Source organism: Haemaphysalis longicornis, unplaced genomic scaffold (assembly GCF_048455015.1).
Source record: "Haemaphysalis longicornis isolate Haplotype H1 unplaced genomic scaffold, Haemaphysalis longicornis Haplotype H1 scaffold_11, whole genome shotgun sequence".
Lineage (NCBI taxonomy): Eukaryota > Metazoa > Arthropoda > Arachnida > Ixodida > Ixodidae > Haemaphysalis > Haemaphysalis longicornis.
This window is the reverse complement of record NW_027526214.1, coordinates 65,732,869-65,746,056: the sequence shown is the minus strand read 5'-3', so window position 1 is coordinate 65,746,056 and position 13,188 is coordinate 65,732,869.

Genomic DNA, 13,188 nt, shown 5'->3' with positions numbered 1-13,188 from the left:
ACACTTCCTAACACATTTTACTTTATTTACTTAAAATTCCCCGCTGTGAACGAATCTTTTACTTTATGAGGTCTAGTCAATATTCGTAAACGTTTCTTTTCTTCCGGCTCCTTTTATTATATACAACGGGGTGCAAATTGTTCTCAATCCCTCAAAAGGAGCAGTGGGATCTTCATGTGTACTTATATTGTGAGTGTACATCTTTCGTCATTGTTCTGGCAATTACTTACTGTTTTATTTTGCTGAAAATAAATTGCCAAGAGGTTATCACCGACCTTTTCAAAATAACATATATCTTCACACAAGACCGCAATTCCGAGAACCATTATGGTACCGGCGAAATAGCTGTTGAATGTCAAAAAATTCGAGACGATTACTACGCTGCCTGCTGCAAAATGTCTGCGCAGCGTAAACTGCAGTTTTCTTGTCACAAATTTTCGTTTCTCGCCCGTACTGTTCGCGTGATCGCCTAACACAAAGCGGGGACGCTGCTCTGCTTTTACATTGTTGAAAATTACGTTTGTACATCGATCGCCAATCTGACGTTGTTCGAATCAGTCAGGAACGGAGGAGAATCAAAGATGTTGTTGCAAATAGTGTTTAAGTCTACCGCGCAAATGTGACCGTATTTGTATAGGCGGAGAACCGAGCAATGTCTCGGGGAAGTGCGAGAGGAAGGGTGCTCCTTGGCGGCAGCGCAAGAAGGGAGTGTGACGGGGAGGTAGTGAGATAAGTGGAGCCACAGCCGCGTGTGCCGCCCTCTTCTTCACAGTTTCACCAGGTACTTCCCTTCGTTTTCTTTCCGCCTTCGCTGCTGCGTTCGCTTAGTCGGTTAGGCTGATGTCGAAGAACCCTGCCGGCACGGACGCGAAACTTAGGTTCCGGGCGCGAAGGAGCTGCTCCCTTACGCATTACCAATTATCCCGCGATCGGGCGTCACGGTACACGAAAATAACTGGGCGGGACAATCCACAGCCCTGTCGCGCATCGTTGTGGTGAAGCTAATGCATGGCAGGGGAAGGTAAACAAAGAAGTGGGGCTTGTCAAGGGCAAATTGTTAATTGTGTGTCACGTACGTTTTAATGGATTCTCTAACTTCTGTCAACAGTTGTAAGCGTTCAAACTGAAGTGCTGTTCGCAAAGAAAATGTAATATTGTAATTTAATGCTGTTAGTAAGGTTAGTAACGTTGAGGACCGTTTCGTGAACTTCCTGACGCAGAATATGCAGCAAGCGAAGTTCACTGAATTTTTTTCCGATGAGTTTCGTAATTTGCGTGCATTGAGGAAGAAATGGGTAGCTACCGTTTTCCGCGACTCAGGAAATCTCAGTGATGTCCAGTGTTTGCAGATAAGCTTAAGATGGGCACACTTTATAATTCGAATGATCGATATATGGAGCTTTTTTGCGATTCCCAAGAAGTTCGATATAACAGGTATATGAGGGGTCTACTCCATTTTTTTTTCTTTTTCCTCTTTATGCACCCATCTTGTTATCGTCCAACTATGACGATGGTTGGAGTTTTTTGGTGCAAGGCCAGCTGGGGCAAAGAGCGCCAAACAAAAGTATCTTAAAAAATAGTGGCTACTAAAGCCAGAACAATAATAAAATCAATTAACGGGAATGGTGATGGCTGGTGTACAGGGCCAGATTTGATTATGCGTGATAGAAAAGGAGGTTTAAAAACTTTACGTCTGATAAATACTCAAACACCCATTTCACGGAAACTATGGCATCGTCACCTATAAACAGCGATGGATGTAGTCGGATATGTTGTCTGTAGTGTTCTCTGAAGTGTTTGTGTCGTGTTATGTGAAGTGGCTTGCATGTGATTAGTATGTGCACCACGGATAGGGCCTCTCCGCACCTGCTGCACTGGGGTCTAGAAGATCCCGTCAGCGCATACGAGTGCGTTGCATGGGTGTGCCCTATCCGCAGCCTACCCAAGGCGACTTCTGTGTGTTTGTTGTGTGAGTCAGCTGTGTACCGTCACAAGTGTGGCTTTATTACATGTAGTTTGTTGTCTGTCTGCTCATCCCAGTGTGTTTGCCATGTTCTGCGCAGGTGTTGTCTTATGTGTGGCTTGAGGTCTGTGTAGGGTATCGTTCTAATGTCTACAGTGTTCCTGAGTTGAGGAGTAGCGGGCCTCTCGTCTACCAACTCGTTCCCAGCGATCCCTGCGTGTCCTGGGACCCAGCAGAGGAGCAGCTCATGCTTTTGTGCATACGCGGACATAATAGTGCTGAATACAAGATTAACTATGTGGTTTTTGGAGGGCTTGTGCGATGGCAGTGCGCGAACAACACCCAAAAAATCTGTGTAGATGATGGAATTGGGAATCTGGTTCTCAAGAATGTGTCGTACAATAAGTAAAATTCTATAAGCTTCTGCTGAAAAAAATGTTGCGTGCACACTCATGGTTCTGGCTGCATTAAAATGCCAACAATGAGCAGCGCACGACACCATAGTGGAGGTTTTAGAAGCGTCACTGTAGAATTCTGTACGTGGGTATTTAAATTGCAAAGAAAGAAAGTGCTGCAGTATTGCTGCTCGCGGAACCGGATTTTTTTCAAGTTTCATAAAAGAAAAGTCGGAGGACACAGGACGAAGTTTCCAAGGAGGTAAAATGTCTGAAAAGGATGATGTGTACACATCTAAAAACGAAGCGCTCAGATCCGAGGCTCGCTCTTTCACTCTAAGTGAAAAGGGCAGCGGAACGAATGGGTGATTTACAAAAAGCACAGATGTGGATGTGTCGTTAAAGACAGGATAAAAAGGATGGTTATTCAGCGACGAAATTTTAAAAGCATAAAGTAAGTCCATGTACGTCCGTTGGTTCTCAAGGCTCCACTTATTACACTCGGCATACAGACTCTCGACAGGGCTAGTGCGAAAAGCACCCGACGCAAGCCGTAGCCCCAAGTGTAGCACTGGGTCAAGCATTCGCAACGCTGTGTTAGTTGCCTACCCATATATCACACTGCCATAGTCTAAACGAGACCCAACCAAAGAAGTATAGACCCGTAGTAGGAGGTCTTTGTCGGAACCATACGATTGGTGGGAGAGAACCTTAAGTATATTCATTGTTTTTAGACATTTATCTTTAAGTTCGTTGATGTGCGGAATGAATGTGAGTTTCTGGTCAAACACCACACCTAGGAACTTGTGCTCGTTGTTCACAGGACGTGACACGCCATTCAGAGTACTGTCTACCCCGCGCTTACTGGATAACGCAACCCAGGAGCTTTTTGCAGGATTCAATTTAAACCCATTCTTGTCTCCCAGCCGGCAACCTTCTTGACACCAAGCTGGACTTGACGTTCGCATATTGACATATTACTTGATTTAAAAGATATTTGCACGTCGTCTACATACATAGAATAAGAGATTGTTGGTGGCAGTGCCTTTCCAAGAGAGTTCATCTTTACTATAAAGAGAGTGCAACTCGACACGCCACCTTGCGGCACGCCATTTTCTTGGACGTGAACCTTTTAAAGTGCACAACCAACTCTTACTCTGAACGTTCTCTCCCGCAAATACCTTACAAGGGTGTTCAACATAATACCCGAAACACCGAATGACCTGAGGTCACTAAGGATCCCATAACGCCAAGCACTGTCGTAGGCCTTCTCGAGATCAAAAAAGACAGTTAAACAGTACTGCTTATGCACGAAGGCATCCTTGATGTATGAGTCAAGTGCAACCAGGTGATCGTTTGTCGATCGCCCAACCCTAAAGCCTGCCTGGCAGCACTCGAGAAGACCATTGTACTCGAGGAAGTACACGAGCTGGCGAGTGCTCATCTTCTCGAAGAGCTTGCACAGGCAGCTCGTAAGGGCTATTGGACGGAAACCTGAGGCGGACGACAGGTCCTTTCCCTCCTTCAAGAAAGCCACTACGATGGCCTCCCTCCAAGAGTGTGGAATATGCCCCGAAAGCGATATTTTATTAAATAGATGTAGAAGTGCTTCAAGTGTGTCTGCGTGTAGGTGTTGTATCATTGTGTATATAATGTTGTCTGGGCCTGGAGCTGAGGGTTTACAGGTGCTCAGAGCAGCCGTCAGCTCATGTAGTGAAAACAGGGAGTTGTAAGAAGCCTGTGATTTGTTGTTGTCGTGTAGGGACTTCTTTTCACAAGAGGCTTTATGCTTCAAGAAAGTGTTCGTGTAGTTTGCTGAACTGGACGCGTGTTGGAAGTGTTGTGCGAGTGTGTCAGCCTGGTCTTCCAGAGTGTCCCCTGTTGTACTGACAAGGGGCAGGCTGTGTGTCTGTTGTCCTTTCAATTTGCGCATACCTGTCCATACTTTCCGTGTGTCTGTGTAGGAGTTTATTGATGTTATGAATGTACGCCAACCCTCTCGTTTTGCCTCACGGTGGACACGTTTTCCTAATGCCTTGGCCCGTTTGAACAAGAGGAGGTTTCCCGACTTGGGGTACCGACGAAGGATACCCCTCGCCTTGTTCTTGGCCTCTCGCGCCCGCCTAGAGTCCTTATTTCACCACGGCCTCCGCTGGTTGCGCGGGGCACCAGAGGCGTGCGGAATGGACTTTTCGGCGGCGTCGAGGATGAGCGCCGTGAGGAGTCGGGTAGCTTCTTCGACGTTTAGGTGTCCTATGGATGTGTGGTGTAGTTTGGATGTCTCTGTAAATGTATTCCAGTTAGCTCGTGCTTCATTGAACCTATTATGGGAAGATGGACTACATGGGCCTTTACCTATGTATGTGAGCGAGGTGGAAAAGGGGTCACTACCGTATGGGTCAGTGCCCACACCCCACTCGAGGAGAGGAAAGAGAACTGCGGAGCCAATCGCCAACTCAAGACGAGTATGTGTTGTGTCCTATGTTATGGTATGTAGGCTGTTTATTGTTGAAAAGGCGTGCTCGTGAAGATGTAAGGAAATTATCTATAAGGCGACCTCGGCCATCCGTGCGAGAAGAACCCCAAAGAGTGTTGTGAGCATTAAGGTCACCTGTCAGGATGTATGGTTCGGGCAGGTGGTCAACCAGCGGCTCGAAGTCAGAGCTTAAAAGTGAAACATTAGGAGGAATGTATATGGAGCATACCGTTATAAACCTATTAAATATTATAGTTCGAATTGCTACAGCCTCAAGGACAGTGTTCAGAGTGAAAGGGTGGCAGGCTAAGGATTTCGGGGCAATTATGGCCACACCGCCAAAAGAGTGTGTGCAGCCATCCCTGTCCTTTTTGAAGACCATGTAACTATTCAAGAAATTTGTGTGCTTGGAATTCAAATGTGTTTTCTGAACACACATTACACTTGGCTGATTAGCATGCAGTATTTCGTATACATCGTCAAGATTTTTAAGAATGCCTCTACAGTTTCATTGAATTATGTTTTCTCTTCCCATTATTTAGTGTGAGAGCTACTAGAGTGTGTGTGTTTGTTTATGTGTCGTCTTTCGGGGCTGTGACTCTCGCCTTTTTTGGCTTGTCGGGAGGCTTTGGCGTCGGGACGCGTTCCTTGCGCTGCGTTGCAGGCAGGAACGGCCCGACATCCATCTCGTCGTCGGATGTCCAAGGGGTGCCCGACGAACTAGGACCCCCGGTCTTGGCCCCCCCCCTCGGGAGCCCTTCGTTTGAGCCGGCACAGCCGAGGGCGTCCGGGGCGCCAGAGGTGGCACGGGCGGTGCGGTGGCGTTGGGAACCGGTGCGGGGGGCGTGCGTGATGTCCATCACACCGGTACCCTCCAACACACTGGAGGATGGGGAGACAGAGCGGGAGCGGCACCGGTCCCGACGAAAGACGTTGCCACCACAACCGTTGCTGCCTCAGCAAGCGGCGTGGTTGCGGGTTGGGCTGCCATAGGCAACCCAGGGGGGGGGGGGAGCAGCCGATGGACCAGGTCAGACTCTCTGAACTGGGTCCCCGTGGACACCAGACGCCGCTCCGCCCCTAGGCGAGCTCAGTCGGCGTACCTCCCCAGAGGGAAAGAGGCGAACCTCTTCCGCGCCTCTGGCAAAGTGATGTTTTCTGTTACCTTGAGATTGATTATTTTCTTTTCTTTTTGGAACTTTTCGCATTTCCTGGAGTAGGCCGCATGTAGGCCCCTGCAGTTTGAACAAGTTAGGATGTCGGTGGAGTGGTCCTGCGCGGCGCATTTCGCACACGTTGTTTTGCCGCGGCAAGAGGTTGTACTGTGCCTGAACCGCTGGCACTTGAAGCAGCGGCGCGGGTTCGGAATGTAAGGACGAATGGAGCATCCAACGAAGCCTGCGTTGATATGTTCAGGAAGTGAGGAACGGTTAAAGGTCAGGATAATATGTTTCGTGGGGACTACGTTATCATCCGTGCGCATCGTGATGCGGCGCACAGCTGTGACGCCCTGATTATTTAATCCTTCAAGCAAGTCGGCATCTGTTTCCGTAAAAAGATCTGCCTCAGAAATCCCACCCTGAGAGCTGTTGAGGCTGCGGTGGGGTGTGACCCTGATGTCCAGATCATGGATGCGGGTTTGTTCAAGAAGAGTGCGGGCTTGTTGTTCGGCATGGAGTTCTACAAGGATTTCTCCCGTCCTAAGCTTTTTAGCTTGATACTTTCCACCTATTGTGTTTTGCAGGAATTTCGAAACCAGGAATACAGACAGGAAAGCGACAGGTCTTGCTGTGTCAGCTGACTCTATCACCAGGAAACGAGCATAGTTATTCACGGTTGTAGAAAAGACAGTTGTTGGAAGGGGTGGGAATGAAACTTCGGTGTGGGCCCTTTTCAGGGACCGATCACGTTTGGGGGGGGGGTTTGAAAATGCCATATAGCATAGTATAAAAGCAGGGAGACGGGGTGTACTTTCTTCTTTGACCATACCCTGGTAGTCAAAGAGGTCCCGGAGCTCCCTACCTGGTGAACAGAGAGGGAGCCCATCCACCGGAGCTTGACCTGTGCTCCGACGGCCCCCGTTCGTGGTTTCTAACCCTCCACCTATAAACACATCGCCACGGTTGGATCCAGCTTATGTTTGGTTGCTCGGGGTCCGCGGTATCGCCAGTACCGTCACCAAGATTGCTCAAGGTGCCCCGTGCGGGGGTTATCGTCAAAATATCGCCTATCAATACTGCCTTGCAAAGCACTACCTTGCCAGCCTTACTTTTATTTTTCTCTTCTTTCCTACTGCTCAGTTTCTTGGATCTTCAATTAACTAGCATTGCTTTTTTTCCTAACTGTACAGTTTTATTGCAATATGCGTCTCACTGTAGGGAATACCCTGATTGGTAAAGCCCTTTTTCTTGAAAGGCTTGTTTATGTTCTGTTGTAAGCAGAAGCTGATACGCATAGTTCTTGTTTACCAGTGCATCTTTGTAACCTGACACTAGTCGGATTTTGTATGTTTCAGTGCGTGCCTCACCTTTTCTGTTCTTTTTTTTTCTTTTTTTCCTTCAGCAAAACATAACTCTCGTGTAGCGTTCTCAAATTTTTCGGATGCAATGTTGTTTTTGTTTAGTTGTCAGCTCTCAGATATTTTTTCCTTGGCAGAGTTTTGTTATCGCAGTATAATTGCGATAATTTGGTGTGTTTTCAGTTCATTACTGTAGAAGCTGTACAGCATGCATTGCATCGTTTGCTGCTTGACGTTGGAATTTTACGGACGGGCTCGTCAAGCTGCTCTATGCAGCTTTTATCGTCAGCCTTGCGATGTACTAACGATACAAAAAAATAAAAGATTCCTCACCTCACCTCAGCTCAGCAAACTCGACCAGCAGCCAGCGATATCGTCCAGGTGGAGAGTGGCGTGTTACTTACCTGTATGATAACTGAGTTTTTTGCCCGTGAACACCTCGTCACATCGTTGCAGAGCACAATGGCATACCATAAACATATATGCGCCTTCGGTAAAGGTAGGCACAGTTTTTGCAAAGTGTACTTCTGCAATGGGATTTCGCGAAAATCCGAACTCATATCAGGGCCCGAAAGGATTTCGGGTAATTTCTGGTTGTCCAGGATCCTGGGCTGGAAGCATGGGATAGACATCGTCATAATTATTCTTTTTGAGGTGACAATCATCAACACAAAATTGGGCCGTGCCGCTGTATTGCTCCACCTGTAGACCTGTAGGAGAAGAAGGACTATATGAAGAGTAAACAATGTTACGATTCATCTTATTGGAAACTTTTACGTTCATTACCTTCTTTTCTGATAAAAAAAGACTCGTCACACAACGAACAATTGCAGACCATTCCTGTCAATGCGGTGTGTGGTTGCATCGTGTAGAGAAAGATTCCAGGTGGATGCACTTATATTTAGTGAGGTAGCTTGACCAATTTACATTCATGATGTCCTTTTTTGAAAAATAGGACTCGGCCCACGACGTTTAGTGTTGTATAAAAAATTTCGTCTCCGGTAACATGTAATCGAAAGAAAGGAGAATGTAGAAAGAATCCTGCGGATCATAGATCACCGAAGCCTGAAAGATAGGTGGATGGGTAATTGCCTTGAAAGAAATATTTTATTTTGCAGAAAGGCGAAAGGATTTCGTCGATAGAAATTTCTCTGCTGTACTTCTATCGAAATTTATTGTTGGGGTACGTTTAAAAATATGACAGTCTTTTGTAATGTTAACAACATTATTAGGCGTAATTTGAATGCACTCTACTTTGCCTACAGCAGTACTTGTTTGGGTAAAAAAACTAATCTGAACTGCACTATATCAAGTAAACTGAATTTTACATTTCCCAAGAATAATCATCCTAAATGCTCTAGTATCAGCAAAAAATGTGTGTGAATTGCCTATACCAAGTAAACTGCATAGTACATTTCTAATAATATTTATCGAAAATGCTCTACTATCTGGAACAAAATGGAATTTAAGCACACCTAAAACAATAAATTTGTAATTTGAAGCACCACGTCCAACAAAAATGAGTTAAAATTCCTTACAATTACAGCAATCTGTAAAAGCATTAACAAAAAAAGACAAGGTTTTCGCAATCGCTGTACGAGAAGATTATAAGTCTTGCTGGAGAGAAAATGTTATACTGTAACGGCGAAATTCTATTTCCATTATTGAAAATGTTTTGCTGCACACATTCATATTATCAAGGTTGACAATTTAATTATTACCTCAGGATTTTGGCGTTCAATTTGAACATCATATCGAGATACAGTGATACGAAAAATGCTTACTATAAACGATATGTCACCCGATTTCGTACAGGAAAGTGTTTCCGAAAGCAAGGGCTCTATCTTCTACTATTTTTACTCCCGTACGGCTGGCCTTTGTGTCAGTATAAAGCAGGGGTTGCGATAATAGCAAGCCATATACAGCCATTAAAGAGCTTTGAATTCACAACAAAATTCAGATGGTTGTACACTTATTCGTAAGTGCACAAGAGCTGGGTAAACACTGTACAATAACACCCCTGGTGACAATATAAGAGGGGCAGGCCACGATGATCTTTTTTGAAAGTCAGATGAGAAATAAGTGTGGATCTTTATTGCAAAGTGCCAATGCAGAAAAAATGAGATCAATATTTTGGGAACCAACTAGACAGCCACAGCAAACGTAATTCAAGGCACATTGTACTATGCGAATGCTTGCCCTGGATTGATGGAAGTTTAAAAACAACCATATGAGAATGGGTAGTTGTTGTTTCAATACCCTTAAGCAGTGTTGCATTTCTGATATCTAGCGTTGGCTTGCCAAATTTATATGTACGGTAACGAGGAACACTAGACACCATCGACGTAATGCTACCAGCGCAGCTGCACAGCGGTGATGTGGAAACTCTCAATATCTCATGCTACCTGCATCATCATCAATGCAAGACACTAGATCGTCATCAGCAGCGTGTTGGCACGAGAGCTGAGCGCGCACAACAGAACCCCTTCAGACTCAGCTGAGCCTGTCGGCGTAACGACGCGTTGCAGCCGGCCTGCCAATAAACATCATCATAATTTTTGTAAAGGTCGGGTTCCCCCTGACATCGCGGAAGGCTGGAACTACGAATCTGGAAGCTGGACACCCCCATTTCCCGGTATAACGACGCAACGCGGCGTCCCCACCACCGCAGCCAATCATGTGCCCTGGATCCCTCTGGCCGCGCGCCTGTGAACTTTCCACGGCACCGACAATCAGGACGTCGAGCACTGGCTGTCTTCTTACGAGGAGTGAGCAGCTATAACAGATGGGACAACGTGCTGAAATTGAACAACATTATCGTCTATCTTAACAACGTTGTGAAGCTCTGGCTTCACAAGAATGAGGCTGAGTTTCAGACGTGCGTACGCTTTAGGGCAATGTTCGTGGAAGCATTCCGTTGCTCAGCTGCACATAATCTTTGCGCTTTACAGCGCCTTCTAGAGCGAGTGCAGCAGGCCGCGGAAAGTTTCACCAGTTATATTTAGGTCATTATCGACCTTTGCAAGCGTGTGAACCCCTTGATGCCTGACGCGGAAAAAATCAAGCAAATTGTCAAAGGTATTACCCGTAACACCTTCCACATGCTGACTGGTAAAAATGCGGATACCGTGTGTGATGTAGTGAACCTGGGCCTGACTTATCAAGAGCTGGAAAAGCAAGGTCTGCCTACCCGGCCGCATCAATCACGTGAACCTTGCGCCCTCGCCAGCGTTGCCGTATCTACCGACATCTCCTCGCTCCTACCGCTCACCTTAGAATTCGTTCCCCTAGAGGTCGCTCTGCAGATTTCCATCCTGCCATGAGTAAAACCACCGATGCCTCCCACAGGTCTCTCGTCATTACTGCGACAAGTAATTCAAGAAGTCGCTGAGACTCTTTCCGCTTCACTGGTCGTCAGCAGGCAGCAGTGGCTCTGCCTGTCATACCTGTGGTCACACCTCTCGCTAACGCCGAAATTGCTGCGCGGCCTTGCTAACCCAGTTCGGGGCATTCCAACGCTCCGCGCTGACGCAGCCTTTGTTCCCGCTCACACGGTGGTACAGTCTGCTAACCCATGGCGCACCTCTGACAACCTGCCCATCTGCTTCCCTTGTCGTATTCCCGGTCACAGTGCGCGTTTTTGCCGCTGTCGACTTTTTTCCCTCACTGTAGCCTACCGAGCTACTCGCTACCCTGTCTACATGATGAATCAGTCGAACGACCATGCACCAGTGGAGCCGTCGCGTTGCTCGCTTCTATTCGAGGTACCGACAGTTAACAGCCGACGTTCAACATCTCTGCAACGTCGTTTAGTGTCCTCCATGCGAAGTCACCCCGCCACTCCCAAGGAAAACTAGCCACCGAAGTTGCCGAGGTAAGAACTTAGTCGACCACAACACACGGAAGCCATAATGTTCATCTTCACGAATGTGATTGACGTTTTTTTTTGAAGGATCCGCCACCCTTGCGCTTTTTGAAAATGGTGCCGTAGTTTCAGTCGCGGACACAAAACGATGCCACAAGATGAGAATTGTGAGGACCCCTGTTTTGGGCTTTCGCCTTCGCACAGCTAGCGCGAAACAAGTTCATCCTGTAGCAGCATGCACAGCCGGGGTCGTTTTACAGGCGCTTTTTCCTTCATCGAATTAATCCTGCTGCCCTCATGCTCTTAAGATATCATCTTGGGATGGCACTTGCTGTGACGTCATCAAACAATTAAAATTTGTGCCCCCGCAGAGGTTGCGTTGCTGCCCTTGTGTGAGGCCCAGTTAATCGATTTGTTAGTACCCTCGTTAAAGCTCGCCGTTACGAAAGATACCGACATTCCTCCAAACTCAGGAGTGTGCGTACCAGTGTCCTGTGTTTCCTCCCCAATTCGACCGTATTCTTCAGCCCATCACAACTGTTTTTCCATCGGAAGAACATTCATCTGCCCTTTTTCGTCCGTATCCTTCAAAAGGAATTTACTCCCATGTACACCCCTAATCCATCAACATCACCATTCACAGTGATTCGCGGGAAGTGCATTCTTTCTGTGGAGTCTCAACGCAAACCTCTTAACCGATGGCCCCGACAAACCATCCAACCCGACCTTCGTGCGCTCACACCTTCAGCATCGGTACCAAGTCCCCAAGGTTTACTTTTCTCTATCGACTCCGAACTTTCAGATCTGCAGTGTGATCTCCTATTCAGTTTTCTTGACCGGTTCCACAACTTCTCCGACTATGACCAAACTTATTTGGGCCGCTTTTCCACCGTTAGCCAAGACATTGAAACTACGTACCAGTCGTCATTACGGCAAAGACCATACCGCATGTCGGCCGCCGAACGAGTATGAAGAACAAGTGGACGACCTGCTTCGTGTGTGTCGTACACCCTTCAAACAGCCAATGGCCGCCATTGTTAAGAAGAAAGATGGCTCCATCTGATTATGCGTAGACAACCGACGTTTGAGCAAGATCACACTCAAAGACGTATACTTTCTGCCTCGCATCGATGACGCTCTTCATTCCTTGCAAGGTGCTGAGTTTTTCTCTTCTTTTAATTTACGATCTAGATATTGGCAGGTCCCTATGAGAGACGCTGATCATCCCAAGACCGGATTCGTCACCCTTGATGGGCTGTACGAATTTAGGGTATTCAGTTAGGCCTCAGCAACGCGCCCGCTACCTTTGACAAATGGTGGACCCTATACTGCGAGGACTGAAAGTGAAGATATGTCGGGGCTATTCACACGACATCGTTGTGTTTTCACCCGACTACGACACACAACTCGACCGCTTCGAGCAAGTATTCAAATTTATGGCCGATGCCGGCCTTGAACTCAATCTTAGGAAGTTCCATTTTGCTACTCAGAAGCTCACTCTTTTGGGTCATATTATCTCCAAGGATGGTGCTCTCACTGATCCCGCTAAACGTGAAGCTGCTGCTGCGTTTCCCAAACCGACCATCATAAAAGAACTACGGAATTTTGTTGGAATATGTTTCCATTTTCATCCATTTGTCCCTAACTTTGCCGCGATTATATCAAAAATACCTAAGCTTCTTAGCAGAGACAAAGACACCGATTGGTCAACGACATGAAATGAGGCGTTTTTTACGTGACGCCGCAGTTGACTCTGTACCTATTTTGCAGCACTTTGACCCGAGTGCAGTGATCGAAATTTATACTGACGCCAGTGGTGTCTACTTGGGCACTGTGCTCGCGAAGCGAAAAGCACGGTTTGACCAGTAAGTCGTCGATACCACAAGCCGTACCTTTACTAAGTCGGATTCCAAGTACTATATCTCGAAGAAAAATTGCCTAGCCAACGTATGGCCAATCAACAAAATTCGG